Consider the following 27818-nt stretch of genomic DNA (forward strand, 5'->3'; position numbering starts at 1 on the left):
CAAAGGTGCCAAAAATCCACAGCTCCCACTGAATTCAGTGGTAGTTGTAACACCTCTAAAATTCAGGCTTTATAGTATGTGTTGTTTGATGGAGGTGGCCCCATAAACGTAATCAGTACAAAAGGCTGGTGCATAATTTCATGCTATAAAGAAAAAACAACAAAACTTCCAGATTCGATAGAAATTGTTTTACATCCACATAAAAGCAATTTGCTCTAAACACCTGGAGTGTCGTTAATTTACCTGTGACATGTTGCTACATTTAATTGCCTTTGACAATTAGTAACATTTCAACACCTCTTTTAATGGCCCAATTAGGAGAAGGCTTGTCTCATGTGCACTAGATAGGAGAAAATAGATGGGCAAAGTTCCAGTGCAAAACTCCTCTGCAGGTATTTTAATGGAGAGTTTAAAACAAGACAACAACTCCAATTCTGTGTTTTGCTCAAATTATAAAATGTGTTGTGTTTTTTTTCTCCTCTGGATGTGCCTCTCCCCATGAGACACAGTAACAACTAGCATTGTGAGCACTGCATTTTTAAATTAATTACAGGGAAAAGCGCTGAGCATTTGCTTCTCTCCATTTCTTGCACTTAACGTTCTATCGATTACTTTTGTATACTAAACAAACAAAGTGCATTCTTTGTAAAATAAATCCCATCTCCAAACTGAAGCAGCACAATAGGCGTATAAATGGGGAAAGGACCATTATTTGCAAACGCACAAGCTGCTGCCTCTCTAATAAAAATGTTTGTGAGAATAAAAACTTTTCCAAATAACCTTGATCAAATCTGATTGTGGATGTTGGCTGCAGACTGATTGCTCTGCAGTCCCAGAGATGAGCTGGTAACTTTATATACTATTCCCAGGTAGACACAAATGGCCTGATACTCCTCTTTGGGCTAGTCTACACTTACGAGCCGGGTCGACGCGGTGAGTTCGACTTCTCGGAGTTCGAACTATCGCATCTAATCTGGACGCGATAGTTCGAACTCCGGAAGTGATAGTTCGAACTCCGGTACTCCACCACTGCAAAAGGCGGTGGCGGAGTCGACCTTGGAGCCGCGGACTTCGATTCCGCGGCGTCTGGACGGGTGAGTAGTTCGAACTAGGGTACTTCGAATTCAGCTACGCTATTCGCGTAGCTGAATTTGCGTACCCTAGTTCGACCCAGCTTCTTAGTGTGGACCAGCCCTTACTTTACACTGGAATAGCTCAGGAGTAACTCCAATTGAATGAATGGACTTATTCTGATGTTAAAGCACTGTGACACAGACCACAATCAGGTCCAATATATAGTAATAAACTAATAATAATAATAAAGACACTTTTATGTTATTGAGCCCAATTCTCTTCTAATTGGTGCAAACCAGGAGAGATGCAATGAATGTCAGTGGATGTAAACAAGCACAAAACCCAGAGAGAGACCAGAATCAGGCCCAATATATACCACCACAACCAAGAATACTCAAGAAACCTTTAATTTAATGGGCCTAATTCTGTTCTCACTCTTGTGTAAATTAGGAGTAACTCTAATTAAGTGAGTTACCCAGGGGTAATCAGGTCCAGCCTTGGCCCACCGTATTTCAGCTGTGCACCTACTGCAACTTCTCTTTACTACCTTCCCTGTTCCCCACAGGCAGTCAGGGAAGAGACTGTAACTGCATTGTGCTTAGGGTATTTATTTCTTCAATTCTGCATGGTGGGCCCTGTTCTGCCTACTCCGTAAGGGATCCATCTTATCTTTCCTATTTTTCCCTGAATTAGTTCTGCCCACCAACCTCATTGCACCTTGCCCAATACCGACAACCCACTACTGCACCATTGAAGTCAATGGAAGCTTAGTCATTGGCTTCACTGGGTGTCACCCGTATTATGCGCTTAACTGGATACCGTAACCATCATGTTACATTGCACCATCACTCTTGAGCTAGAGGTGACTTAGAGCCTGGGTGTCTGACCCTGAATGAGGCGGCCATCAACAACTGAATGGCCCACTATCCTTATCCTGGAAGGACAAACCAGCATACCAACAGAAATGTAAACTGTTAAAAAAAATCTCTATGCCCAGCAGCCCATAGAATATTGGAAAACTGAAAAACCCCAGGGGAAGGACAGGAAGAAGCAAGGTGCTAAAAACTGCTTTTAAAAGAGACGTGCACCATAGCAAAGATGACCATTCCAAGGAAGAGAAGACTGAGCAGAAGGAGTGAGGTAGGAGAGGGCCTGGAATCCCTGAAGGACACTGACCAAAACCCAGATGGCTGTCAGGCATGGTGAGGAAACTGAGGGAGGGAACTGCCTGAAGCTGTTAGTTGTTTTTGTCTAGCTCTGTAATATTTGTGCTTTTTTATAAGTAAAGTGTGGATGGTTAAGAAATGCCTTTGCAAAGCCTGCATATTCCTTTCTTTAAGTAGCACATGGTCCTCAAAGAGTTAAATTATAAACCAGAGTGCCCATGCAGGTGGACCTCTGGGGAGGGCACTCTTAAGCTGCTGGAGAGACTTGGGGGTTCAGCACTTCCCAAGAAGGGATGAGACACAGAATCTGCACTATGGGAGCGTGCATGAGAGGTGGGACTAAGCGACCGAGTCTGGATGCTGTGCAGGCACAGTAGGCCTGGAAGCATGTGGGATCCAATGGCTGGGTGCAATACTGCAGTCTGCTGTCCAGGGAGACGTAAACTAGATGGGTAACATATACTAACACATGCCACATTGGCAAATTCCTGGGTGGGCGTATAGCAGACACTTGAGCACTTACATTGCTCTGGCTTCATGATCCCCTTACCTGTGTCCTCCATTGCAGCCCCATTCAAATTATCCCATTAAGTGTCAATTATTATAAAGGGGATAGATTATAGGCTCTCTACTCTCCTACTGGAGCTTTGCTACATATGTCTAGCAACTGGAAAGCCAAACTATGGATGGGTGAATTGTGCATTCAGTATAAGCTTGGAGGAACATGACTGAAGCAAGTGGAGTGACTCTGGATTTACACCCATGAAGCAAAGAGCAGAATCTGTCCCAATGATAAATTCGTCAGCTACTCACTAAATCTTGCTTTTCAGGAGGAAGTGACCTCATGACGGCAGAGCTGACAAATGAAGTGAATCACTGAGGCTATGCTGGGCCATTATAATGAGTGACATCAATCACAAGTCCACCACAGTGCCTAGCAGGTGTGGGGCAGTCATGAATAGAGATTTCCAGTTAATGGGACATTCTACCTGCCACATTATTTATGACGAAAAGCAAACTATCCCCTTCAACATCATCATCCTGGTTAAAATAAAACAGACTTGACAAGGACATTTGCCATATAGGATTATAAATATATCCACTTTCACACCCTAGGCAGTACCTCTTTTCCTGCCTGATACCCAGCATGGGGAGGTGGGCTCTCTATTTTTTGACATTCCACAGTGGGCATAGCATATTGAGCCTGATTAGAGAGAGTAACAAACTGGCTGTAATTGGGAATGCTCACATCTCGAAATAATTATTGTTAATTATTCTTTTTTGTTTGCTTTGTTAGGATGAGCTCTTCAGGAACCTGGGCCAGGACAACTTTGCGCACCGTTGCTTGAAGCTTGTCTTTCTGCTGATGGGTTTATATTCAGTCACAAATGAATCAAGCTTGCGGAGATAGCTGACTTGAGGCTTTGGGAAATGTTTACAGAGCTGGACAGGTGGCTCTGTGTTTATTTTGATTTGGTCTGTTTGATCTAGGTTTAGCCTGAGGCAAGGCTTTAGGTGAAATTCACCACAGAAAAAAAAGGGCCATGCTATTCACATCACTGCTGGATATTTCCTTGAGAAATGGACTGGTTCTTATGGCAGAAGTTCGTTTCACTCTCAATGCAGGGAGAATAACAATGTTACTGAAAACAAAGGGCCTGATTCTGCTCTCCTTTATACAAGTTATCCACTGGTGTAATGCCATAGACTTCAGTGGAGTTACTCCTGATTTACACCTTCTAGTACGCCAGAGGAAAAATAGACCCAAACTCACCAGCCATAAAATTCCTTGGAACTGGCTTCTCAAAAAGCAAATAAATAACCTACAGGGAACCTGAATGTTGGAGAAGGTTTATGAATAAAACAATGTTTTATTAAGTTACTATTAAATTTCAATTGACTAGCAATTTGAATACATAGGAACAGACATATTCCTGAAAGTAATTGGTTTTCCACATCTGCCTTCCTTTCTAATTGGACTAATTACTGCAGTGTAGGATCATGTTCACGGCTCTCCAGAAAGCAAGAAATCCTGATTTACAGAGAGAGGAGGAGCAATTAGAGGGAATTAATTCATAAGGCAACATCTAAATAAATCATATTATGAGAAGACAGCAGTATAATTATTGTGACTGGTGGCTCCCTTGTAGAGAAACTTCACTCTCAAGCCTAAACCAAGCAGCTCAATTCTCCCAGGAATCTACCACGGCTTCTCCAATTTCACAAAGCATGTACCTGTACTACCAATTTTATTTTTAAGGCTTAATTGAGGCACAGTGTCAAAAACAATATGGTCTAACACTCCTCCTTCAACTGAGAAAAACAATCAGATCCTTGATACCTTGCTGTTTGTTCTTTGCCTGAATTATATGTAATACAATATGGATAATATATGCCAGCTGCAACTTCAAACCAGAGGTTTTTGAATTTATGTGGGTACAATTCCCCCCAATATGCCACCCACTATCTCTGTCTCTGTCAGAAAGCAGTCTGCACATTCTTCTAGGTGATAGTTAAAAAAGCATATTAACAAGGATAGCATGTTAAACTCCAGGATTTTAGATGATGATCCAGCCGCTTGTGTTAATAATTCATCTCTTTCTGTATGCACTTACAGGCTGTGGTCCTACCATGTAGATGGAGATCAGACATCTCTTTGCTATTCTGGCAAGCTGTGAAAGGTATTCCACCGAGGGTGAGCTCCCCTTCATCTGCTTGTTATTATTAGTCTTACCCCAAGTGTCATTCCCATCAAGTCATTAGGGTCTTTGATGTTCCTCTCTCAAGCACCTCCTGCTAAGAATAATGCCTCCTTGTACTCACGTGTGTCAGGTAGTATCTGAAAAATACACATTGCCTTGTTTCTGAACAAGGCAATTTTTCTCTTTCTGATGAGCAAGTGATATTTCTCTGGACGTTTCACAGATTCATAGATTGAAAATCCAGAAGGGACCATTATGATCAGCTAGTCTGACCTCCTGTATAACAGGCGAGAGAACTTCCCCAAAATAATTTGTAGAGCACATGATTTAGAAAAACATCCTATCTTGATTTAAAAATGGTAAGTGATGAAGAGTCCATCACAGCCCTTGGTAAGTTGTTCCAATAGTTAATTACTCTCACTGTTAAAAATGTATGTCTCATTTCCAGTCTGAATATATCTAGCTTCAACTTCCAGCCATTTGTTCATGTTATACCTTTCTCTACTAGATTGCACTCATTAATAAATATTTGTTCCCCAGTTAGGTACTTCTAAACTGTGATCAAGTCACTCCTTAACCTTCTCTTTGTTCAGCTAAATAGATCAAACTTCGAGTCTTTCCCTTTAAGGCATGTTTTCTAATCCTTTCATCTTTCTTGTGGCTCTTCTCTGAATCCACTCCAATTTTTCAACATACTTGTTGAATTGTGGACACCAAAACAGGATACACTATTCCAGAACCAACTGCACTAGCGTCAAATACAAAGGTCAAATAACATCTCTACTCCTACTCAAGATCCCCCTGTTTATGCATCAGCCCTTTTGGTCAGTGTGGAAGAGAGTTCTCAGATTTTTATTACTGATCATGTTCTCTCAAAACAGATTTTTTCTGAGAATCCCTTCCTGCAAAAGATTTTGTGCTGGGATGATTTTTTCCACCTAAAAAAACATCAATTCTCATGAAAGGGATTTCTATTTTCCAGCCAGCTCTGAGAGGCCATACATTGTGGGTGAAATCATGTCCCCGCAGAAGTCAATGCCAAAACTTCCACTGATTTCAGGACTTCGCCCAAAGCCCTTGGGTTTGCCACTAAAAGTCTGTATTCTAAATGGGCAGCTGGCATTTTATTGTTTTTCCTCCTTTTCCCTGGCCAGCTGTCTCCCCGGCCAGTTCAACAGTATGATCATTCTGATAAAAATACATTTCACCCTCCCCTTCAAAAGTTTCGCCGGTTGTGGAGGGGAGGGTGACATTGGGTAACTGTATAAAAAGGCACTCCCTACCTGCAGGGGAGCTGGGCTTTTAGAGACTCCAGGGCTATAGCACTCACCCTATTTCTGTCTCTGTTGCTCTCCTTCCAGTCACTTAATTCAGAAGCTGTTCATATGGACCCAAGTAGAGTCACCTGTGAAGAGTGTGCATTCCAGTGCCATGCATACAGTTGGCACAAAACGGGCATTTACTTATTTTCCATCCCTAATAACAGCTGCTACCTGGCCAGTGGCAGTGTTTACCAGGATGCCAACCTTTATCAGTGTGTTGGCTTCATCTGATAATCACTATATGAATTAACAGTGGGCATACCCATGACAAAGACACTTGTTCCCTTTAAATGTTAGCTAGTCATTTTGCATTATCTCGTGTCACATCACATACGTGAGCATAACAGGACTTAGCATAATATGATGTTATAGTTTATGTCTGCAATGTGACACATCATAAATCCCTCACATCAGAAAGCCAAGCTTCACATTCAAACAATTACCCACTTTTAGCAGATGCTCAATCCGTTAGGAGTCAGGGTGATAAATTGTCAGTTCAGACGGGTGGAAACGTATCCATCTTGATTTGCCATGCCTTTGCCATGGTAAATAAATACAACCATCAGTTACGGTCCTTGCTTGCTACATGGCATGCTTTACGATCGGAACTGGGAGGGAGAAGGCATTAACACAAATTGTGAAAAATGCAAAAAAATTGTAGCCGCATGGGTTAGTTAGAAATTTGCATTTAGTGGCCTTAACTCTTGCCATTATTATTTCTTTATTATGCAAGAGATCTCTTCCTGGGCCTTTTCCCAAAGATCAGCCTAGCCTCTGATGTCTGTAAACATTTAAGGAATTAAATATTCCACCCAAAAGTTATATAATAATGGTACTCACAGCTCTACAGGACGTTTCAGACTTTCCAAACTTACATTGGGAGAAATCCTGTCCTCACTGAAGTCAATGGCAAAACTCCCCCTGGGGCTGATTCTCCACTGACTTGCAACTTGTATCATCATTCACGTCAGAGCAAAGACTGTGCATACTGAGAGTGAAATGCAACCACCTTGATCTGATTGTGTTTTGTACCTACTTGGAACTTGCTAGGCCAATGCCTCAGCTGGTCTAAATTTGGACTTTAATGGAACTATGGAAATTCACAACAGCTGAGGATCTGGCCTACTTAGCCCAGGTGTAAACAAATACATAAAGTTCATGGTAGTGGTGTCTCAGGCCCCTTGTGCTTGAGCCACTACGGCATTGCTCCAATTTTATGCCTGTGTATTTCCACTGCAATCACTAGAGTTACACTGGCAAAAAAATGGAACTAATGCAATGGGGAACAAAACCCGTTGTGTGTGTGTGTGTGTTTATAAAAAACATTGTTATTGATTTTAGCCTCCAAAAAAGTATACAAAAAGAAGTGACTATACCCACACTGCTCTCAGCAGGATAGACTATAATAGAAATAATGGGAGTCACACATGTATTAAAGAAACAAAAGAAGACCTACAAAAATAAATATATTAGAATATCACAACAATGCAAGAGCTATTTCCAAGGTAAGTGAAATAGCTAATAATTCACAGCTATTATTCTTTCATCATTGTTCAGCTGAAGGTTGTGAAGATTTTTAAACTGCAATTATCAACAATAGATTTGCATTGAAATAAGATCCTCTGCTACATTTCTCACTCCTCTTCCCTCCTCCTTTCAAATGAAGGGTTGGGGAGACAAAGAAAATAACATCATTAATAAACTAGAGACTATCATTTTCAAGCAATGTCCATGAAGCCAGATATTGTATCGAAGCAAGGAAACAAAGGAAGAGCCCCATACTACTTTGCCAATCTGAGGATGAAGCAGAAACTCTGCTGAGTGGTCATGATTAAAAACCTAACACACCAAAAATCACTCTCCTTCTGCCAGATCCTCATCTGGTGTAAATCAACTTAGCCGCATAGACTTTAATGGAGCCATGGGAATTTACCTATCAGTGACCCATTACTGCCATCAGCAAGCACTGACTTGGGTGTGAGAGTTCCCATCCGCTCAGCAGTGTAAGGAAGGTTTGCACCATTAGGGTCCAAAATTCTGTCCCCAATCCTCAGGCTGAGGAGCTGGACTGGACTGGGAGTGGGAAGCAGACAGGGAAGAAATTCTCACTCTGACATAATTACTCCATAGCCATTACTTTAGACTTCTAGCTGCAACAGACTCTACAGTCCGATTCAGGGGCCATTAACAATAATAAGACCTAGCTCTTATGTAGCAGTTTCTCTCTATAAATCTCAAAGCACAAAGATGATAAGTATCATTGTTACAGACAGAAGAACTAACACAGGAACCGGCTTGCCCAAGTTCATGTAGCAGCCACTGGTTGAGTCAGGTCTAGAACCCAGGACTCCTGATTCCCAGTCCAGTGCCTTGCCTGCTGGGCCAATTGCCTCTTGTTCATTAGCCACTTTGGAGTGATTTATATTTATCCAGACTCATTTGCCCCATCCTGACAGTAAATCTCAATTCTTTACACAGCTTAAGCTATTTAAAGTCAATTTCCCAATAAAGATATTACAGACAAGATATTACCTGCTTTGTTTTTTCCCCTGGACTCTTAATAGCTGTGGTTTACTGAAAAATTACAGGGCTATGTTCATATTGCAGTATAATTCAAAGGAAGGGAGCGCATCTTTCTGGAACATTATGCTTGAAAAACAAAGGAGAGTTTTGTCAAGTCACTGATGTTCCCTTTTCACTTAAAAGCTTTCCAATTTACTTACAAATTATAGTGTTTTTCAATGCAAATGAACCACTAGAGAACACTTTTGCCTTGCCCAGATTAGCAGGAACCATTGGATAAACTGACCAAAAAAGCCAAACATGGAATCTGGATGCAATGAATATTTAAAATAACGAGCCTGTTTAATTATTCTGACTGGTGAAGTATGAAGTTATTAAATGCGTCTGAACTGATGGTGGGAGTTGATCATGCGTTTTTACTTTCTGAATGCAGAGAGACTGTTTTCTGATACTTAGCCTTACGGTATCCTCTTTGTTAGAATTAACTAAGGGGATGAAATGTAGCTACACATGCTCACATACCTCTGGGAAATATCTCTTGCTGGAGAAACAAATCATATGTGGCAGAAGGTAGAGGCACTCGCTAGAAAACTGTGAATGAGAGAGCACAATCGACCAATTTCTGTGCAAATTACCTGGCTTGTTGCAGCTACTTATAAAACAAATTTAAAGTTCATTCAATTCTGCTCCCTCCCGCCCCCCAATGGGTCATTGAATTTATGTTCAGTTTACAATGGAAAATGTATACAGGAAAAGCCTAAGCTGGCAGTAATAATCATAGTAATTGTTAGGTACATGGGAAATGCCGATACCGGATCTGACCAAATGTTCCTTCTAGTCCAGTATCCTGTCTACTTGGGCTTTTTTTTTTAAATCCTGACTATTGTGATTCTGGAGATTCACATCCAATCCTTTTTTGAACCCTGCTCTGCTCTGAGCCACGATGATATGTTGTGGGAATGAGCTCCAGGCAAAGTGTGCATTGTGTGAGAAAGTTGTTATATGGCACCTTTCATCCAAAGGTCCCAAAGTCTTTTACTAAGGAGAGTAGAATCATTTTACAAATGGATAAACTGCGGTGCAGAGAAGAGAAGAGAGGTGATTTGCCAAGGTCACACAGCAAGCCAGTAGCGAAGCCAGGAATAGAGCCTGGGACTCCTATCCTCTTGTCCAATGCTCTAGCCACTAGATCACACAGACTCCCCTCATTTTTGTACTATCTGTCCCAAGGTCTCCCTAGATAATTTGACATGGCAAAGCTATTTTAGAGCATCTTTATTCCTTTCCCATTGAACAGAATGATTTGGAGTGTTTGAACCCAGGGTTTTAGTTCAGCTTATTACAGGGACAGTCAATGAAATTTGGATCTGGGTTCAAACGTCTTCTGAGTTCAGCAGTGTTTAGACCCAGGGGTAGGACAGAAAGCAAACAGGTTTCAGATTCCTACAGATCCCCCGCTTTTCCAAGATACCAGACACCAGCAGCTTCCACTGATCTCACAGGCCTTTGTGTTTGTGTTATATGCTTCTTTGTACCCTTCCACATATGGAAGCTAATTACTCTGAAATAACGTGAGAGCTTTTTCACAGTGCTGAGCCCAACCTTGGGACCTTTTTGTTTTCTTCATGGTACTTCTTTCTTCTCCTCTTTTGACTCTGTCAGTGACAGTCCTCAGAGAAAAAGGCACAGCTATGGGACCGCCCTGTGACATCACAGGCCCCATCACTGTGTGCGACAAGTTCAAACCCCAGCAGCAGTTTATTCACACTTCCTGATTCCTAATAGCATCTGCTTCTTCCTTGAACACATCTTCTGCTTTAATTAGAGATTCTGGAACTTCTGGAGATTGATGGGCAGGGAGCTGAATAAACCCTTCTGGTCTGTGTCCCCTAGTTTCAAACATTGTAATTTAAACCACTGTAATGTCTAATGGCTCCAAAAAGTTTACCTTCTGTCATAAACAGATAGTTAAGGGTTAAGGTCTGTTTTCCCTGTAAAGGGTTAACATGTAGTACCTGGTGACCACCTGACCAGAGGACCAATCAGAGATAGGATTTTTTCAAATCTCTGTGGAGGGAAGCCTTTGTCTGGTTAGAACTCTTTTTGAATTTAAGAGAGACAGTCATGTCTCCAAGCTCTCCTGGAGTAGTTTCTACTAATTAATAGTGAGTATTAATTAGAAAGGCGAATTAGTCTTATGATTTGATTTCTATATTTGCAATTGTGTGTTTGCTAAAGGAAATGCTTTATTCCTGTTTGCTGATATTGCTTTTTACTGAGAAAGGGGGAGGGGGGATTCTCTCCAGACATTGATAAGGTTATTCCCTATGAGTGTCCAGCTTGGGCTCATAGAGATTCTGTATTTTCTTTTTAGTCTTTAATAAATTCTTTTCTCCTAGGGAGAGGGGGGGAAGGTTCCTCCTCTGTGAATTGATCTGTGGACCGGGTGGTGGCAGCCGAAGGGGACCCTACCCTAGATTTTTGGGGGGGGGGAAATACCTGCGGGTCCCCATCTTTGAACCCACCAGCTCAAAGTGGGGTGAGATAAATCTTCAGCCAGGTTGGCTGGAGGGAATTGAGTTTCCAGCAGCTTTGTTGGAAGCAGTTTTTTTTTGGGTTGCTGGACAGGCATAGAAAAGCACCTTGGAGGAAAAGAAAGTGTGTGCATTCCTTGTGGGGAAGTGCCTCACAGGTTTGCTGGGAGATAAGGGATCTCAAGACAGAGGTTTTTAGCTGGTTGCAGGAGGTGTGTCCCTCCCATCCAGTGGGAAAAACAGGGTTGCAGGGGGGACAGAAACCTCCAGCCAGAATTACTACACTTTTCTCAGGTACTAAGTAGGACCAGCCAGTCAGCTGAAATAAGATTGTCTTACAGGCTGTGTTAGAAAAGTTTTTTTTTCTTCTTTTCTTTTTTTTCTTTCTGTCTGAAAAACAGCTGAAACAGGACAAACCAGTTTGGGTTTTTGGTCTTCTCAGTATATCAGCAAACAGCAACTACACATTTGCAAATGAAAAGTTTTGTTTTTTCTATTCAGTCTCTTCGTGAATAACCAGTTCACTGACTGCAGAGGGTGTGGCCAGCACCAAAAAGCAACACCAGCAAGCCACACATAAATTCACTGCTGCAGAGTGAGAACACTGAGGCCTTCTTGAAAAATTTTAAAAGGACCTGCCATGGGTACAGCATCCCTGAAGACCAGTACAAGGACTGGTCAGAAAAGTGGACTTTTGCTGTCTATGACAATTATTCCATCCCCATGCTACTGGGGGACGACTGGCCAACCATGTGCAGCTGGCCAAGAGTGGCCAAACAAGCAGGCACTCCCATCCCTGTTCCTGAGCCATCCACCAGGACCCTGTCTGTGTTACCCAGACCCAGACAGAGAGTGTGGAACCGGATCTCATGCCAACAACTACAGCAGCCATAGTACATCCAGTCCCAGGACCGGAACTGGAAAAGCAACCAGCGGCAAAACCAGCGCCAGCACCCTAAACTGGCAGAAGCAGCAGACAACTCTACCCAAGAGGCTCAGCCAGAGCTGAAAATATCACTTGTGCACCAGCGAGGCGGTCGGTCCACAATCAACAACACAACACCTACATCACATCCCAGAGGAACTCTCTCAGCTCTTCTACCCAATTCCAGTTTGTTGTAAAACAAGGACTTTTATATAAGGACATTCTTTCTGGTGGACACCAGGAAGGCCAGCATCCTCAAATACAGTTGATAGTTCCAACTAAGTACTGGGACAAGCTCTTAAGCTTGGGCCTGAATCCCAGGGCATTCTGGGGGGGGGCTTAGCTTGGGCCCTGACATCCCAGTGGCATTTCTGGGGTCAAAAGCAAAAACAGGTTAAAAACATTCCTTCCACTGGGAGGATCAAATGCATACAAAGTGTTCTTCAGTGTCAAATATCTTGTTGTTTACATACTTAGTAGTATATGTAATAGTGCATGTGTTTTGTTTATCTGTTTATGTTACAGTGCTAGGAGAAATCACCACCAGTAGTTCCCACTGTTGTTTGGGGGGGGGTGTCATACAAAACAGATAGTTAAGGGTTAAGGTCTGTTTCCCTGTAAAGGTTAACATGTGTACCTGGTGACCACCTGACCAGAGGACCAATCAGAGATAGGATTTTCAAATCTCTGTGGAGGAAACCTTTGTCTGGTTAGAACTCTCTTTTGAATTTAAGAGAGACAGTCATGTCTCCAAGCTCTCCTTAGTCTTATGATTTGATTTCTATATTTGCAATTGTGTGTTTGCTAAAGGAAATGCTTTATTCCTGTTTGCTGATATTGCTTTTTACTGAGAAAGGGGAGGGGATCTCTCCAGACATTGATTTTTAGTCTTTAATAAATTCTTTTCTTTTCTATTAAGGACTTGTTTGGGGTGGGGAGAATACCTGCGGGTCCCCATCTTTGAACCCACAAGCTCAAAGTGGGGGTGAGATCCCATGACACCTTCTCCGCCCCTTGGTGCATGCTCAGAATGGAGAAATCGGGATACGTGTGCCCTGAATAGGGATTTCCACTCTCCATTTCTTTAGGAATTTCACGTGTTTTGGCTCAGTCATTCTGCACCTGTTTGCCATCTTGTCTCTTGCATTCTGCCAACTGCTTCAATTCCCTCAAGGAAGAAGCTGGAAGCATTGAAACACAAAATGCTACGATAATTACATTGTCAACATCTTTCCTCGAACCAGCGTGAAGGAATGGTTAGGGATTAATCTGAATTAAACTGCCCCTGTATCTTCATGGCTTCTTGGAATCAGACACAATTACATACAAATATGAAATATGACAGGCATTTTACTTCCACCCCCAAGAGAGGTGTCCTGAAATGGATGGGGAAAAAAGGTGCACAAGACAACTCAATAACTGCTTCAAAGGGCCAAAATAGCAGCATCTTGGTTTGCTGGGAAGATTTCTTCATTATTTTGGCAACGTTTTTCAAAAGTGACTAGTGGTTTCTGGAGTGCAACTGGAGATGCTTTAAAGGAGCCCGGTCATCAAAAAATGGGTGCCCAACACTTTCTGAAAAATTAGACCCCCTTCAGGTGCCCCCAAATCACTAGCCACTTCTTAAAATGTTGCCGTAAATATACATGATTTGAATAGTTCTGTACACAAACAGAAGAGGGAAAATGTCTGCGCGGGGATTCAGGAATTCTGGGTTCTGCTTAGGGTGACCAGATAGCAAGTGTGAAAAATCGGGACATCTGGTCACCCTAGTTCTGCTCCTGCCTGCCACCTGATTCAGTAGCTGACCTTGGACAAATCACTTGACCAAGTCTCTGTGCCACAATTCCCCTTTCTATTAATGCAGGGTGAATCCACATTATTCAATGGAGATACACTTGTTCAACATCAGGATAACTGAGACCAAAATCAGGGCCTATGGCTTTGGCTGCAGTGGGGAATTGCACTGATTTCAGGCAGCAGTCACCAGCCATGGGTGTCACTACACCAGTGCAAAACCCCTAGCATTCATGGACAAAGCCATCAGTCGCACTGGTCGAACCAACCCCTGCTTGAAACTGGAGCAACCTGCAGTGGTGCAAATAGCAGCCTTGCCTGTTTACAGTAGGGGTCTGCATGGTGCATCTACACCAGCAACTGGCAAAAGATCCTCACTGTAGGCAAAGCCTATGTCTATGGTTAATCCTTGAGTTCCTTCCATATAGATACTGGCATAAATGGTTATTATTGTTGTATTATTGGTGTTGTGGTTGTACCTAGGGACCCGAATCAGGGATCAGAGACCCATGCTGCTAAACACCAGGTACACATGACAAAAAGAGAGAGAACTTCAGGACAGGGACTACGTATAAGAGAGAAGAGGTGGAGACAGACAGACAGAAGTGGGGAGCACAAGGTCAGAGTGAGATGACGTTGGTTGTCTCAGCAGACCATTGGTGAGATTTTTAGTAGTGAGAGCTATTTGTGCCAACTTTGTAATGCCAACCGTATATTTAGAGCACTGAAACTAGGAATCCTCTACCTGAAATTTACCATCAAAGCCAGCACCAGAGTTTCAGATTTACTGCTTGCTGAAAGACAACCCTATTAATCATCCTCCCTTTACTCGGCTGTAAACTCCAATCATATTTAACTTAAGGCCTTCAAGGTTTCTCCTGTTGCTGTCACCAACAGACCCATAATATAAAGCTTTTTGGACGCATGGGGAAATCAAGGCAGTGTTTAGTATTCAAAAGAGAACAGATTCAAGTTCTAAGTTATCTTTCTCTCTTTATTCCTCATCTCATTATTTTTACCTCTGCGAGTGACACAGACCACAGCACCTGATGGAAATGGGGTGATGGATTTCAGTGCCACTTTGAAAATGCCACAGGAAGGATCATTTTGAACACTGATTGTTTCTGTTGAACTTTGGGACTCAGGGAAGAGCTAAAGTACAAAACATTCCAGCCATACCCGCTTCCTGCCTTGAGGAGACTATGAGCTGGCTCTGTAGTGCACTTGTAACCGGTTTACACGGAGCACCTGTGTGTCTAGATATGGTACTCATGTGGCCCCCATTACCATAGTATAGTTAATATATTTATCCTCACAATGCTCCTGGTCAAGTAGGGAAGTGCTATTCTCCCCATTTTGCTGATAGGAAATTGAACCACAGAGAGAGCGAAGGCCTTGCCCAAGGTCATACAGGAAGTCTGAGACAGAGCAAGAACTTGAACCCAGGTCTACAGAGACCCAGGCTCGCTCTCTAACTACTGAATCATGTTCCCTCAGGGCTGTTCCTGCTCTTTTGAGGCTCCTTTATGCCACTAGAGCCACATACAGGAGTTTTATCACAACATAGAACCAGTCCCCTACTCCCCTGCTGTAACCACTGAACAAACAGAAAAATTAGGAGATATTGAGATAGAAGCCAATGTCTCTAAACCAACAGCATTTCTGGGTATGATAGGATAGCCTAATTTTGACTATTAGCAGGTAAATATGCCCAATGGCCTGTGATGGGATGTTAGCTGGGATCGGATCTGAGTTACTACAGATAATTCTTTCCTGAGTGTCTGGCTGGTGAGTCTTGCCCACATGCTCAGGGTTTAGCTGATCACCATATTTGGGGTCAGGAAGGAATTTTCCTCTAGGGCAGACTGGCAGAGGTCCTGGGGGGATTTTGCCTTCCCCTGCAGCGTGGGGTACGGATCACTTGCTGGTGGATTCTCTGCACCTTGAAGTCTTTAAACCACAATTTGAGGACTTCAATAGCTCAGACATAGGTTAGGGGTTTGTTACAGGAGTGGGTGGGTGAGATTCTGTGGCCTGCATTGTACAGGAGGTCAGACTAGATGATCATAATGGTCCCTTCTGACCTTAAAGTCTATGAGTCTTTAAAATTTTCAACAATGAAATACATTGAAAATCTAATTTTAAGAATCACTTCTTCCAGTGGAGAGAAATCAACCTGGGAGTGACTTGTGTGCTTGGCTGGATTGATTATCAAGAGATCAAGACAGGTAAAAGGAGACAAGGAGGAGTAAAATCAACAGAGACAAGAGTTGGGAGGAAGCTTGCAGTAGTTGTATAGCCCTTTTCCCAAAGTGATAATACAATGTCTTTAGTATGCAAAGGAGGCCTTTGTGTAGCTCACCATAACTTCAGTGTTTGTCAAGCTTTACGGAGATTTCAGAGGAAACAAATTGTAATAATTATAGGAGGGAGCAATGAGAAAGGAATGTGTCCTGGCAATAATATAATCTTCTGTTGATTTGTGTGTGTGTGCAAGAGAGAGACTTTTTTCATACATAAAAAAGGGTGGCTCCATGAACCTTTTATATGTTAGGATGAATGCAACTCTGCGCACGCACACACCCACCCCCACACTGTACCATAGCTATGTCTGTATATACACACACACCACATACTGTAGTAACAATACAACATTTAAGTCACCTACTCAACTAACTTCTTGTTTTCTACTTATCTGCCATGAAATTACTCTACGACTTCAAGCCCCACCGTTCTCTGTCCCCGTTCTGCTTTGACTTCCCTCAACCATCTAGTTTGTAACAACATCTCAGCCCAGGCACCTTTTGTTATGAATGTTCTGCACCACTTGGATGTTTGGGTTTTTCTTTACAGGCTGCAAGTACATATTTGCATGAGCAAAAGAACAGGCACGGTAGTCAATAGCACTTATTGCCAAGCCCAACTGTTCAAAAATCACGAGTCAGGCTCCCCTGAAATCATGAAACTGGCTTTAAAAATCATGAAATTTAAAAAAAAAATATTTTTGAGCCTTTAGGGGGCACATTTTCAAATAATTCTCCACAACCATGATGACCAGAAATTTGTTCTATTTTAAAATGAATATAGTCTGAAATTCTCACATAATCTTATGTCTCCAGAAGCCGGGGCTTAAGAAAAAACACCAAATATCAGAAGAGCTGGCAACACAGCAAAGTCGGTAACACACTGGTTAAGTGTGCCGCATCCCCCTCTAGTGATAGGTAACTGTTACAAAGCATTAGCAGGGACTGAACCCAGAAACTCCAGCACAGGCCTCTCTCTAATTTGCACTTGTTTGTTATTCAGTGTTTGCACAAAAGACTGCAACTTACACACCAATGAAGAGAACAGGGAGAAATGTGTCCCAGGACAAAACTAACGAACAGGTAAATGTTAATAAAGCAGACCGCCCTATTTTTAATATGCTGCATCACACCCAGCAATACCTCAAACATCACATTGAGCGATTTTCTCCTTTCCGGTACATGGAGTAAATCAGGAATAACGCCATGGAATTACAGTCTTGTGAAAACAGTGTAAGCAAGAAAAGAATCAGGCCTGCACCGAGGATTTGTCTATCCTGAAGATCTGTGCTGTTTTTAGCCTCAAATGGCTACCCATCAGTGCAGTTTTAGCATTTCAAACTCCATTGCCATAAGCCGTGGTTTTCACCAGTGAAACACATCTTGGTTTCAGGAAGTGGTAAATTTCACCAGTGCAAATAATGTCTTTGCTTGTGTACACTTGGTGCTTTGACTGGTGAAGTTACACTGCTGACTGGCTACCAATGGCTAAAATGGGTGCAAATCCACAGTGTAGACAAGTCCTCATTGTCCAATCAAACCAAATTACTTTATTTTGCCACTTGCACTCAAATCACACCCATTTTCTGACCACTCCGTGTAGGTTAACTTTCACCTCCACCATATACCATCTCGCTGATTTTGGTTTTAATCTATCCAGTCAGATATAGAAACACAAGAAAGCATGAGGCATCTTCTCAAACAAAGCATATTCTCCTTGATACCACTAATCGTTACATTACAAAATCTCTCTGGCTAAACATGGCAAATTAAAAAATGTGTCATTTTATTCAGATAACTTTTAATTGATCTAATTTACATCATAGGTGGAGCTGATCAGCTGGCAAAGGTCTGCATGAAATCCAATGCCCTATTTGATTGTGATTTCCCTGGAGCACATTTTAGAAAGTAACAATTTACAAACAACTTGATTTCTTATTAACCCAGTTTCTTAATTGCTTTCTTGGGAAAACAGTCACATTATTTGCATTTTCTTTCCTAGAACTCCAGGGCATCAAGGCAAACATTTAAGGATCATTTTTAAACGGGGTGGAAGAAGAAAAAGGGAATTTTACAGAATTTCAATCCAAATTTAAGTTTTGCGCTCACTCTCTCTCTCTCACACAAATATATTTTAGGGTGACCAGATGTCCCGATTTTATAGGCACAGTTCCGATATTTGGGGCTTTTTCTTATATACAGGCCTATTACCCTCCATCCCCGTCCCAATTTTTCACATTTGCTGTCTGCTCACCCTAATATATTTCTAAGTGGATGCAATAAGATACTTGCATGCAGGAAAACTAGTCAACTCTTATCATCACTCAAAGGGTACGTTCCAAGATCTCTATCATTTGAAGCATATTTCCAGACTATGGATAAGATATCTGTGGTAGGTAACCGGCGGTTTCAGCAATAGACTCTCCTCCATGTTGGAAGCTCACTTCAAAATATATATTTTTTCAAGCAAAATATATGTAATGTTGCGAGTTTCCCAGTTTTACTCTACCTATCTTGCACAGCCTTAGTTCTAAATCAAGAAACTGCAGAATTGCAGGCACAGTTTACATTTACCAGATCTTGAATGATTTTAAAAGGGCCAGATTGGGTTACCCTTATTCCTGTTGAATACTGCATAACACCATCACACCACACATGTGAGTGAAGGTATCACAGTTCTATCCCCTTCTGTTCTCTTCAGGTTCTTATACTGCTCTCATCACCATCAGTACAAATAAAGTTCACACCCGATGGAAAGAATTCTCTTACTGAAGCCCATGCAAAGTCTTCAGCTTAAACATGTTTCAGAGAAAGAACATGATTTTAATGACATCTATGCCTTCTATTAAAAAAATGTCATGTATGAGAACAAGCTGACCTTGATAACAGTTTGACTTTTAATTGGCAAAATGTGACTTGTTTGATAATGGTGCAGATTAGGACGGAGCTGATGTTCAAACTTACTTTGTATTTCCTTCAAATAAATGCACTGTAGATGGGGAGATAATTTTAAATGGAAGAAAAGAAATCAAACTGTACAAAGAAATTTCCTTTGATAGATGTTACTCTTTTTAAAAAGTCAGAGAAAAATGTGAATAAATGAGATAATCCTGATAATGTTCTGCTCCATGGAAATGATCAATTAACTGTAATGGTGTGTGTTCTTATTGAAGGTTCATGGTGGATAGGAGGTATATTTTATTGAACATTCTTAAGCTACAGCAAAAATTCTCTATACCATTCTCTGTATAGTTGTGTGTGTTCAAGGGGTATTTAACATGGATTCTTAGAGTGACTGTTAAATAGAAAACAGATAGATAAATAATAGAACTTGGCTCTTCAGGGATCCCCTGGAGCCTTGCAACAATTAATTAAGAGATACAATGACCAAGATTTTCAAAAGTGACTAGTGATTTTGGGCACTCAACCTGAGATGCCCTAAAGGAGCCTGGTTTGTCAGAGCGTGCTCTTTTCAGATGCCTCATTATGGGCACCCAAAAACGGAGGTCTTCAAAATCACTAGGCCAAAACCTTGCCCAACACATTTATGGGGAAGGTATCAATATACCCATCTTACAGATAAGAAAACTGAGGCACTGAGAAATGAAGTACATAGGTCCAGTCACTGGCAAGAGGACAGTCTGTCTCTGACTGACCAGACCCTTTCTGTAATGGTTAGACTGGACTCACTACCTACATGATCTTCCCTACCTGCAAATTAAATGTTAGATACTTTAGCCACAATAGAGGCAATAGGGTAGGAAGAATGTCTAGAAAGTAGGACACTGTGTTGGCACTCAAGTGTTCTGGGTTCAATTCCTGACTCTGCCACAGACTTTCTACACAACCTTTGGCAAGTCCATTAATCTACCCTGTGCCTCACCTCCCCATGTGTAAAAGGGAGTAATATTTTACCTTACCTTTCCTTTAATGGATTGTAATGCACTAAAATACTATGGAAATAGTGGCTAGATAGGTAGTGTTTCATGTTTTTTTAGGGTTCAACCCCATTAAGACAGCATGTGTTATATACAGTAGTGCACTAGTTAAAATGTTACATTGTTTCATTTTCCTGAACTGACTTTACAACCATTTACTCCAATAGTTGCTTGAAGCTAGTTGAACATCTACCTTGCCCCTCCTCTTCCCAGCTTTTTGATCTTTGCAACATAGGAACTATATTTGACCAGGAAAGTTTCATTCTAAATACACATAAGAATCATGGTTAGCGATACTTAAACAAAGCATATTGGCACAAAGATGCATCATAATATTTCACATCCTTGAAGCAGGCTTTCCATTAGAAGACCAATAATTTTGGTTGTTGCTGCTTTTGGGGCGGGGTGGGGAAGAGAGAATTGCTTTCATCCAGAGAAGGAGTCTTCATTCCCCCTGTTGCTAAAAGGTTCAACCAAGAACAGAATATCCTCCCTATTGTAGTTTAAATCTTTATGGTAAGATGTCTGGAACAGATGTCACCCACCCCCATGATTCAGCATGTAACTCTAAAGGTCAGTAAAGGAGCATTGTGCTCGCAGAACTGCTGTCTGACTGTTCCTTGAGCATGGAATATTACAGAGAACTCAAAGGCAAATACATTTTTATTCTGATCGTGTGTCTCATTATTTTAATGCATTGATCTAATCTCCATGCTTCAGGATTAGACTAAGGTTCCTGCATTTCATCAGCAATTCGAGATGAACATATTATTTAGGTTCAGAAAATTATCCACCGAGCACAATCAAGAGTTCTTTTTCCTAAAAGTTCTTTGCCACGCTAACATTTTCATTAAGAGGAGCAGGGCAGTAGGTGTTCTATTCACTTCTGTGGGATCTGGCCCCCTCCATCTGATCACCATATGAGAGAGGAGACTTGCTGCACAGCGTGGGTGTGGAATATTGTGTGTATAAAGAAATGACATAAAGCCAAGTTGATCCCAGTTCTGCATTAATGTGTGCACTTACCCTGCAGATGAGCATTAAGAATAATGCATTAATAAGATCCACTGCTAAGGCTTTGTCTAGAGTGGAAAAGTTGCACTGGTTTAAGTAAATCAATTTTAAATCAAAGTGTTTAAACCAATCCAGGCCCCTAATATAGACACACTTAAGACAGATTAATTGTTGTTTAAATTGGTTTTAGTTTTCATTGGTAAATTACCAACTCAATATTAGAGTGTTGCACTGATAAAGCTAGATCTCTTTAAAATCTATTTGGTTAAACTGGAGCAACTTTTCCCCTGTGGACAAAACCTAAGGCATGTGACTAAGCAACTCATTAGCAGCAGGAGGATCATATAAGATCAAGGGTAAAATCTTGGCCCCATTATCAAAGTCAATGGGAGATTCCTCAAACATTCCCTTTCTCCATCCACACACTACCTCTTCTTTACACTGAGAGAGCAAGGCAGTGAGTATGCAGGAACATGAAGACTACTAGTCAGTGCAAAAGTGTATGCCTACCATTTAACCTTACATGCACCTATGCATGAGCTCACAGACTAGTTCTGGCATGCTACAGACTAACGCAACTTTCTGTGCACTGTCCCAGGATTTGCAGGTTCAAGGCCACAAATTATCAGTAAAGTCGCCAGGGCATGTGAGGGTAACAGAGATGGGATAAAGGGAGAGAACATTGCTGGCATTCTTGCTCCCACGGATCTGGATCTTACATCTTCTCTAAACATACTTTGTTGCTGGTTAATGGACACATCATGTGGCAAAAAACAATCTGACATTCAGTGGGAAGCCACAAATTTGGCTAAAACCTGCACCCTTCGTAAGAGAAAGTTGCACACCCCAGCTCCGAGTGCTCTGGTACTCATGCAGCAAATCACTTCAACACATATTAAACTTGAAACACATGAAGAGCCCCACTGAAGTCAAGGAGCCAAAGTGCTCAGCACCTACCAGGATTGAGCCATGCATGCGTGAGTGAGCACAGAACCACTTAACATAATTATGATGTACTAATTCATTCATACAGTGCCATAGACAAACATGATACTTATAACGGTGCACTGGACTGTATGATCCCTGCTCCTGCTCCCAAAGAACTCAATGGTAAAAGTTCAGGACAGAGCCTTGTGCCTATCTTTCAGGGCATGCAAGAATAGTGCATTTCCTGATGCTCTTTTTCTAAATTGCCTGTTTAGTTTTTCATAGCAAAAGGTCCAATGGGGCAGCCCTAACTCAGGTAAAAAGCCCCACTAAAATGGGTGCCCACTCCAGTCAGCGTGATTACTCAGATGACCAAGGAGGAAGACCAGAACTTACTCAAATCACTGAAATATAATACAGCATCTCAAATCAAAGAGCTAATAAATGGGGCACTAGAATTACCAGTGATGCTGGGAATAATTTAGCTGAAATAATAGAGAGTTCTTCATTAGATAATAACAATCATAATGACAAACGCACAACATGTCCTGTCCTTTGAAATCCATCAAGTGCTTAATCATCTGCAAGAGGTCCCTTCCCTACACACTCTAAACATGCTGGTTTACACTAGTGTAAATCTGGAGTAAGTCCACTGACTCTAATGGAGTCATTCCACATTTACTTGATGTAACTGGCAGCAGAATCTGTACTATGCATAATATTCTTATTAGTAAGTTTTTAAGCGGGAGGGGACTGTTGAAAAATTGTATAGTTAATTGCTTGACCCCACTTTGGTTGACTAAGAAATATATTTAAGACACAAAATAACCAATGCTAGTTAGGTTTGATAATATAGTACAGGAAAAAGGTTTTATATAATGCTAGTTTTTGAAGAGCAGTTCTCTGAAGCGATGTTACATTTACCTTACTCAGAAGATGTGCTTTTTAAGTTACACACTTTAACTGGAATTATTAACATGATTTTACAGGTTACACATTTTTACATGTTACTGAAATTTAACCCTTTAGTTTTAGTTTTTGAACTTGTTGTTTTGGGGAGGGTTTTTTGTTGTTGTTTTGGATACTCGCATTTCAGGTACTGGTCCGTGAAGGTACTTTTCTAGTTTGTGCGAAGACACTGAACAAATGTATTTTGATTTATTTGCTTATGCCAAATGCTTACTTTAGCATATACAAGGAGTTACAGGATATTTAGAATGAGTGAACAGGATTATAGTATAGACCAGTTTAGGCTAGATCACTGTTACAATATTTGTGCTTAATGTGTATATGCATGTATATATACAAACTTGTCTTCCTGTTGATAATTAGGCCATGTTCTCTCAATATTTGCCATGCTCCCTATACTAAATATAGGGAATTCCTAGCATGTGCTAGGAGATACACAGCTGGGATCAGCAGGGCTGTTCGAGCTGGAGCCCCGTTAAGTTTAAATTGGGAATGGGAGGCACTGCTGACAGGGCCTTGTCTTGCTGGAATTCACTCCCCCCAACCCCGGTCTGAAACAGCCCAATTCTGATGACCTTCAAGGTACATTACAAAGTTGCAGAGAGATTTGAGCTTTCTGGTTCCTTACTGGCAATGGTGGTATCTTAAAGTGTGTTGCTGCACTTCGTATACATATGTTAAGCTATGGCAAGGGCACCTAGTGCATTTCTCTTAGCATTTCTATTAGTCTTTAAATACATAATTAAATAAATACTGAGGCAATGTCACCTACAGCAACAGAAATGTTTTTAAGGATTAAGGATCCCTTTATACCTAGGGATTTGGGGTAATTTGGAGATTTATTTTTATACGTAAAACTGATAAAAATCTTTGAAAATATAAACATTCATCATCCTTAAAATGTCACAGTTTTGCAATTCCTTTGTTCTAAAAGACAAAAGTAAACAATGTAGCACTGACCTCCAGTGGAGACATGGGGGGAATACATCCATCCTGCTCCTTAAGGTAATGGAGAGCTTTTCGTTCCCAGTAACATGAAGCAATGACATTTCAGCATATGTGAGCACTGCAAATGAAGTTACACCTGTGATTAGCTTAGATGCTGTTATAATATATTAAAACTAATGGTGTGAATGATCTCAGGCCATTACCTTCTACAGCAATGACAGCAAGAACACAAACAGAACCCAGGAGGCTGTTTGCACAAGACATTTCTATGATGGATGGGAGCACTGAGGCTGCTGCTGCTCTAAGGTAGACAAGGTCTTTGATACAATGACATCTCTTGTCTTGCCTTTGTGCCCATGTTAAGAAAATTCAGCAACATAATGCATTTGTAGGCATGGGTGGACACCTAGCAGTTCAGAAACGTCTAGTCCAGCTAGGGAGAGTTCCAGGCTATGGATATCTGGCCCATTTACTGGAAACAAACTCAGAGGAAGAGATCCTGAAGTCCTCATAAAGTTTTCATTTAGTCTTTACTCAGGCAAATTCCCAGTGTAGTCTCTAGGATTTTGACTGAGTATAGGGTGAATGAAAATTGAATAATTGTCTACGAAATCTTTTTTCAGTCAGCTGTTTTCTTTTTTTTTCCTTTTTTTTAAATTTCCCTTTAATTGTTGTAACTGATGATGCATTAATAGGGCAACAGAGCCAAGACATCGTATTAATAGTATTGCTATCTCAGGTGACCTCAAAGTGCTAGGGATTACTCCAGCCACCACTGAAATACAGACTATTCTGGGCAGGGCCAGCCCTAGATCAAATGGCGCCTCAGGTGAGGAGTGTCTTCGCTACCACCACCCCACTCCCCATCCATTCTGTTAAACTTTGGAATACCTTATTTTTTATTGCATTTGTAGCTCATTTCATGACTTTGATGCAAAATTTGCATGCATGATTTATCCCCGTCATATAAAACTGACTGGCAACGCCCTGCCCCTTATATTCAACCAAGGGCATGGCTGACAACATTCTAGAAGATTTGAGGAGAATGTAGTTCTCAGAAAGTCAGGAAGGTTCCATAAGATTCTACAGAAGTCCAGAACATTCTAGGAGGTTAGTGAAAAATGAATCCACATATGGAATACCTGAAACAAAGGTAAACCTATTTTACTTCAAACATTCAATTTTCCATTTTGTCACTAACAACAAAAACAGTACCCCAACTCTGGCACCTGAGACAATCACCTGAGTTGCTTACCCATAAATCCAGCCCTAATTCTGGGCAAAACGTTGCACCTGTTTGACAGCAGGGGGGTGAGATGGATCCATAGATTCTAACGTTCTTATTTCTCAGATTCTGAGATGGTTTCAAAAAATAAAATAAAATAAATGGATAAATAAATAAATATAGGCCATCCCCTTGATCTTTCAGCTATATTTGATTACTTGTAGCAAAGTTACATTTACATGTGTGGTCTACTGCACTGAAGGCTTCTCAGTCAGCATTTGGAATTCAAAGTCTCTGTTGTACCCTGCACAAGGCAGCTGAATTCCTGATAAAATAAAAACATGGCATGGTGGTTCTCTGCCTTCTGTCAACACAAATCAAGGTCTTTTACACTAGCCTTGCTATTTGGTTGTCATCTTATTAATGACTTCTGGAGACAGGCGTTGACTTTGAGGCATTGTTGGCCTAAGATTAATCTTCTCACTTTCTTTTCTTTATGGAAGGTAGATAATTTTAAAATCAGGAGTGCCTCCACTATCACCATCTGCTGCTGATGAATATGAGGAGAACTTTGTTGACACATTAATAATGTTGGTGCTAGAAAGGATGTTAGATAGCAGGAAAGATGTATCAGTCATTAACACAAAAGCTTCAGCTAAATGCACAGGAATGACCTTCAAATTAAAAAGACAAACAGTAGCAGAAGGGAAGAAGTTTGGTCACGTAATGCACGCTCTGGCCTGGATTGAGGAAAAATTCCTCTTTGGGAAGTCAGTGAGTCTTCAACACATGCTTAAAAGTAAGCACATGTTTAAATGCTTTCCTGAACCAGGGCCTCTCCTATGATTCAACATTTAGGCCCCACTTCTGCAATGATATCCAGGCAAAGGGAACCTTGCACTACCTCAAAGCCCCACTGAAGTCAATGTCTGGGGGTTGTGGGAAAAGCCTGTGCAGAAGTTTCTGAAAACTGGGGTCTTAGAGAGATGTATTTGCCTCTGAGAGTGTGCACCATTCTCCCATTAATTCTAATGGGAGCATGTCCCAAGGGCAAAAGAGACCTCTCTATAGCATCCAGCAGGTAATGACAAGTTATTTGTTACATCAAAGTTAGGCAACTCTACGTACTTTCCTCAGCTCTCATTCCGCTTGCTTGTGCTGCTGGTGCCTAGGTATATATTTTGTTACGTGTCTGAAATGTTATGGCCTACAGCTCTGGATGGGCATAATTGGGGAAAGAACTTAAAATACACTTAGAGAGCTGGGTAGATAGTTAGCTATTATGGTGATGGAAGCCTTAGAAGTGAGGTGATAGTAATATAAAAACAATGTAGGGATAGATGAACTATTTTGGATTAAATAAATGGCTTTCTGTAACCACTGAATGGTCTCCAGAATGAAATCATAACCTTGTATGATTTGGGGAAAATGTAGATTTATTTTTTGACTGTCTCATATTTATAAAATGCAGCCACTTCAATAGCTCTAAGTGCAGTTGCCGCCACTCCATCGTCATTTTCCCCTCATTGTTTTCTCTGTACTTCCCAGGACCAGAAGCTGAGGGTCCAAAATATCAGAAGAGATCCTGTTCCTGTGAGATTTGTGCATCCCACAAGTTCAGATAGCACCTGATCCAATCGCCACTGAAGTCTTTTATCCAGTGTCCATTGCAGACTCCGGTTTGTTTAGGCATTGGGACTTTGTTCAGAGAAGAGGGAACCTCTGAATTAGATGAATTTACCCATCACCTCTATGAATGAGCAGTTCCACTATTAGGAATGCCAGTGCCGCTTCTCCTGTGTATTTAAAGAAGCTATGCTGTTGCTTATACCATCAGGATCTGCTGATATTACTCGTGCAAGCAGTTCCTTTACTCAGTGGGATCCATTTAAAATGCAGAATTAACACAAGGTGACATACATCTCCTCCAGCATCATGTTCTTGTGATATCTTAAAATACCATGTGTTGATGTTGTTCCTGCAAACTCAGATGGAATCATGATGTTCCCATACATGATGTTGCTTACAGTGTCCCCGCTTCTGATAAGATCTGCCCATGAGAGAATACTATATCTCAAAAAAACCACCTTTATCCTGCATTGTAGGATTTCTCTTTATAGGAGGAGCAATCTCATTCCATTTCTTTCTTGGAAAAGTTAGGAATATAATTGTTCATTTTGCCTGTTTCTTATTACAATGAGAGGGAGAGCATACTAACATGTCCATAAGAAACCAGTTAATGTCCCAGTGCAACACTCCTCATTGAAATGATGCTGCACAGAAAGGCAATTCTTCATCACGTAAAAAACACTAACAATACTGCAGTGTCTCTACGTGCTACAGCTGGTGCTATAGTAATGGAGGAGATACTATATTGGCTTGAATCAATATTTCTCTGACTTAGTAAAGATCACCATCCATCAGCTCCCCTTTCACTTGATAAAATCCTTC

General features: G+C 41.2%; 1 long non-coding RNA gene across 3 annotated transcripts in view; it reads right to left on the reverse strand.

Moving 5' to 3' along the window:
* The window catches only part of LOC120404934, a 66332-nt gene that overhangs the window by 29607 nt on the left and 8907 nt on the right, over positions 1-27818 (reverse strand). For 2 of the 3 annotated variants that reach the window (XR_005598266.1, XR_005598265.1), the window contains exon 2: positions 24155-24260. This is a non-coding gene — a long non-coding RNA (uncharacterized LOC120404934). Of the gene's footprint in view, positions 1-24154; positions 24261-25397; positions 25497-27818 lie in introns of all 3 variants that reach the window. The other variant, XR_005598267.1, reaches the window with a different exon arrangement.

This window comes from Mauremys reevesii, linkage group 4 (assembly GCF_016161935.1).
Source record: "Mauremys reevesii isolate NIE-2019 linkage group 4, ASM1616193v1, whole genome shotgun sequence".
NCBI classification, from domain to species: Eukaryota; Metazoa; Chordata; order Testudines; family Geoemydidae; genus Mauremys; species Mauremys reevesii.